Below are 5,268 nucleotides of genomic sequence, written 5' to 3'. Positions count from 1 at the left end.
AGCAGTGAATTCCACCATTCTGTCTTCCAGGTCACTTATCCATTCTTCTGCCTCAGTTATTCTGCTATTGATTCCTTCTACTATAGTTTCCATTTCAGTTATTGTATTGTTCATCTCTGTTTGTTCTTTAATTCTTCTACGTCTTTGTTAAACATTTCTTGCATCTTCTCGATCTTTGCCTCCATTCTTTTTCTGAGGTCCTGATCATCTTCACTATCATTATTCTGAATTCTTTTTCTGGAAGGTTGCCTATCTCCACTTCATTCAGTTGTTTTTATGGGGTTTTATCTTGTTCCTTCATCTGGTACATAGCCCTCTGCCTTTTCATCTTGTCTATCTTTCTGTGAATGTGGTTTTTGTTCCACAGGCTGCAGGATTGTAGTTCTTCTTGCTTCTGCTGTCTGCTCTCTGGTGGATGAGGCTATCTAAGAGGCTTGATGGGAGGGACTGGTGGTGGGCAGACCTCAGTAAAACTTTAATCCACTTGACTGTTGATGGGTGGGGCTGGGTTCCCTCCCTGTTGGTTGTTTGGCCTGAGGCAACCCAACACTGGAGCCTACCTGGGCTCTTTGTAGGGCTAATGACAGACTCTTGGAGGGCTCACGCCAAGGAGTACTTCCCAGAACTTCTGCTGCCAGTGTCCTTGTCCCCAAGGTGAGCCACAGCCCCCCACCCCTGCTTCTGCAGGAGACCCTCCAACACTAGCAGGTAGGTCTGGTTCAGTCTCCCCTGGGGTCACTGCTCCTTCCCCTGGGTCCCGATGCGCACACTACTTTGTGTGTGCCCTCCAAGTGTGGAGTCTCTGTTTCTCCCAGTCCTGTCAAAGTCCTGCAATCAATTCCCTCTAGGCTTCAAAGTCTGATTCTATAGGAATTCCTCCTCCCTTTGCCGGGCCCCCAGGTTGGGAAGCCTGACGTGGGGCTCAGAACCTTCACTCCACTGGGTGTACTTCTGTGGTATAAGTGTTCGCCAGTCTGTGAGTCACTCACCCACCAGTTATGGGATTTGATTTTACTGTGATTGCGCCCCTCCTACCATCTCATTGTGGCTTCTCCTTTGTCTTTGGATGTGGGGTATCTTTTTTGGTGAGTTCCAGTGTCTTCCTGTTGATGATTGTCCAGCAGCTAGTTGTGATTCTGCTGTTCTCGCAAGAGGGAGTGAGAGCACATCCTTCTACTCCGCCATCTTGGTTCCTCTCCTTGAAATTTAGAGCTTTTAAAACTCAATTTTACACTTAGAGGGTTTTAGCTTGTTGCCTCTCTTATCACAACTTCAGTTTCATGCCCCCCAGTCCTTCATTTAAATCATCTATTGTCTGAAGTTTTCACATTTTTTGTTGTATTGCCTGTAGTCTTAATGAAGGATGAATGGCTCATAATTTTGAGTTCTTGCATATGTAAATATGTATTTCTACCACTATTTAAAAGTGAATGATGTCAACAGAATGGAAAGACAATCCAGAGGCTGGGAGAAAATTTTTGCAAAAGATACATGTGATACAGAACTATTATCTAAAATATACAAGTAACTCTTAAAAACCAACAATAAGAAAACAAACAACCTGATTAAAAAATGGCCCAAAGACCTTAACAGACACCTCACCAAAGAATATATAGAGATGGCAAATAAACATATGAAAAGACGCTTCATATCATGTGTCTTCAGGGAAATGCAAATTAAATCAACAGTAAAATACCACTACACACCTGTTAGAATGTCCAAAATACAAAACACTGACAACACCAAATGCTGGTGAAATATGGAGCAATAGAAACTCTCATTCATTGCTGGTGGGAACGTGAAGTGATACAGCCACTTTGGAAGACTGTTTGGTGGTTTCCTACAAAGCAAAACATACCTTTACCATACGATCCAGCAATCATGCTACTTGGTATTTACCCAAAGGAGTTGAAAATATGTTCACACAAAACCTGCACACGAATGTTTATAAGCAGCTTTATTCATAATTACCAAAATTCAGAAACAAACAAGATATCCTTTAGTAGGTAAATGAATTAACTGTGCTACATGCAGACAAAGAATTTTATTCAGTTCCAAAAAGAAATGAATGATTAAGCCATGAAAAGACATGAATGAACTTAAATGTAAATCTCTAAGTGAAAGTAATCAATCTGAAAAGGCTGCATACTATACGATTCCAACTATAAGACACTGTGGACCACTTTTTTCCAAGTTTGCAGTGATACATAATTGACATGTACTATTTGGTGTTTATTTTTATAACTTTTTCTGCTTATTGTATCCATTGAAAAAGAAAGACAAAATAAACAAAAGGAATTAATTGGAGAATCAAAATTCAAAATAATCTCGGCAAGTTGGTGTGATGTGATGTGTGAAAATCAGTAACAATTAGCAGAACAAAATGCATATGCCTTTGTTTAAGTTAAAAAAAGAAAAGAGGGCTTCCCTGGTGGCGCAGTGGTTGAGAGTCCGCCTGCCGATGCAGGGGACACGGGTTCGTGCCCCGGTCTGGGAGGATCCCATATGCCGCGGAGCGGCTGGGCCCGTGAGCCATGGCCGCTGAGCCTGCGCGTCCGGAGCCTGCGCGTCCGGAGCCTGTGCTCCGCAACGGGGGAGGCCACAACAGTGAGAGGCCCGCATACCGCAAAAAAAAAAAAAAGAAAAGAGGGCTTCCCTGGTGGCGCAGTGGTTGAGAGTCCGCCTGCCGATGCAGGGGACACGGGTTCGTGCCCCTATCCTGGAAGATCCCACATGCCGCGGAGCGGCTGGGCCCGCGAGCCATGGCCGCGGAGCCTGTGTGTCCGGAGCCTGTGCTCCGCAACGGGAGAGGCCACAGCAGTGAGAGGCCCGTGTACAGCAAAAAAAAAAAATAAAAAAAAATAAAAAAATAAAAGAGTGCAATGGGTGTAGAGTCTTTGTAACCAGATTATAGGAACCAGGTCTTGGGAAATTAGTTGTATAAAAGACTGGTAATGAATAATTTTGGAAATAAGATAGTGGTGATGTTTGCACAACAGTGCAAATGTAATTAACGCCACTGAAGTGTACATTTAAAAATGACTAAAACAGGGCTTCCCTGGTGGTGCAGTGGTTGAGAGTCCGCCTGCTGATGCAGGGGACATGGGTTCATGCCCCGGTCTGGGAGGATCCCACATGCCGCGGAGTGGCTGGGCCTGTGAGCCATGGCCGCTGAGTCTGTGCGTCTGGAGCCTGTGCTCCGCAACGGGAGAGGCCACAACAGTGAGAGGCCCGCGTACGGAAAAAAAAAAAAAAAAAAAAAAGACTAGAGTGAAGGCACAGATTTCTCATCTTAAAAGCAAATGAGATCCAGCATAATGGCCTGAACAAATATTCTATCATATATTATTTATTTCAGGATATAATATCACAGTCTAGACTAAGGCACAGATGGTACTGAAAGTTTCAAAACTGGTATTATTTTTAAAAGAGTTGAAAAAACCATTTGTGGTTATCCTGGAGGAAATTAAGTTATTCTACAAACAATTGGAGTACTGTCATGTAGAAAGAGAAACAGACATTATCTATTCTGTTCCACAAACGTATAAGTGAACCTAATTGGTGGAATTCATCTAACCATTCAATCCACAAACCAGGTCTGCTTGATGAAGTCATGGCTCATTTCTTTAAACACTGGTACGCTAATAAAGTTTTTAAATAGGCAGATGATGTCTAAATACTACTGGATACCTGAGAGAAGACGATCTAAAAAAAGGCCCTTTGCTGAATCACTGACATGTAAATTAACTGGTATTGGCCTATATAAGGAAATCCATTAATCATGTGGAGGAATTCTTCATTTGAAAGCAAGGGTCTGACCATAATAGTCTTCCTTAGTGTGAGTGTGGCAGTCCCACCTTCACTTATCTGATCTCCTTTTTGATTTTGATGATAGATAGCAAGAAGTTCTTAGAGTCTTTACCCTTTATCTCTGAATTTCTCTAAAAATTTACAGAGAGTGGCCATAACTTCTTTATTCCTCAAGCTGTAAATCAAGGGGTTCAACATAGGTGCCACCACAGCATAGAACAGAGCAACCATCTTCTCCTCTTCCACTGAGGAGGCTGACCGTGGCCCCAGGTAGGTGAAGATGGTAGCCCCAAAGCACATGCAAACCACAGTGAGGTGAGAAACGCACGTCCCAGACGCTTTGCTACGTCTCTGAGTAGAACAAATGCGCAGAATGGCAACAACTATACGACCATAGGAGAACAGAACCAGGGAACAGGGAAGCATGATCACCAGAAATACTGGGGCAACCACCATGACCTTATCGAAGTAGATGTCCACACAGACTAGCCGTAGCACTGCTAGGGTCGCACAGGCAAAGTGATTAATAACACTGTGACACAGGAGAAGCCGAAAGGTGATGATTGTTTCCATAAGTGAATTCATGAAAACAGCCACCAAGCAGCCAGCAGCCAGGCCCAGGCACAGCCCTCTGTGCATGATGACTGTGTAGTGCAGTGGGTAGCACACTGTCACGCAGCGGTCATAGGGCATGGCTCCCAGCAGAAAGAACTCAGACCCACCCAATGCCAGGGATGCATAGCGCTGGAGCACACAGCCGTGGAATGGGATGGACTTCTAGACTGAGAGCAGGTGGGCCAGCATTTGGGGGGCAAAACCGTTTATATAACAAAGGTGCACAAAAGATAAAACACTAAGGAAGAAATACATGGGGGTATGAAGCCTTCTGTGCAGTCCGATCAGAAGAAGAAGGAGGAAATTTCCCACAACAGTCACCAAGTACATGGCCAAGATAAAGACAAAAAGGGAGACTTGAGTCCCCCAGTCACTGGACAGCCGCAGCAAAACGAACTCACCCACCCATGTCTGCGTTTTATTTCCCTGGCCCATGAGTTTCTCTGGACTGAACTCATGATGTCAAAATAACAAATTAAGGAAACTCAGAATTGGAAGGTGGCTTTTAGACCACAGGGAGAACCTACCCACCTGAACTTAAAGTTGTCCTTGAATGTCTCAGCCAAATCATCATCCAAACTCTGCTTGAACATGTCCGTAGATGAAGAACACAATGGGACCCAGTTTTGCAGCTGGAAATCAAGGAGAAAAAAATTTACATTCTTGAAATTCAATTTATTGGAAGATAATTTCTTCTCCTAAACATCTGCTCTTAAATGGAGGAAAGAAATTAATGCAGTGGTTAGACAAAATCCTAGTCAATTTAGTAGTTATTATAGGGGATAATTTCTGCCTTTCTGGTGCGACATTTTTTAGCCCACATGACTTTTTCTGAATTCTACA

At 43.6% G+C, this 5,268-nt stretch overlaps 1 pseudogene; it reads right to left on the bottom strand.

Moving 5' to 3' along the window:
* Nucleotides 1-3,918: 3,918 nt before the first annotated feature.
* Nucleotides 3,919-4,860, bottom strand: LOC132495675 (olfactory receptor-like protein OLF3; annotated as a pseudogene).
* Between the last annotated feature and the right edge of the window lie 408 nt (nt 4,861-5,268).

Source organism: Mesoplodon densirostris, chromosome 9 (assembly GCF_025265405.1).
Source record: "Mesoplodon densirostris isolate mMesDen1 chromosome 9, mMesDen1 primary haplotype, whole genome shotgun sequence".
In the NCBI taxonomy this organism is placed as follows: Eukaryota; Metazoa; Chordata; class Mammalia; order Artiodactyla; family Ziphiidae; genus Mesoplodon; species Mesoplodon densirostris.
Note: the sequence above shows the minus strand (reverse complement) of the source record. Positions and strands in the feature narration are given on the sequence as shown.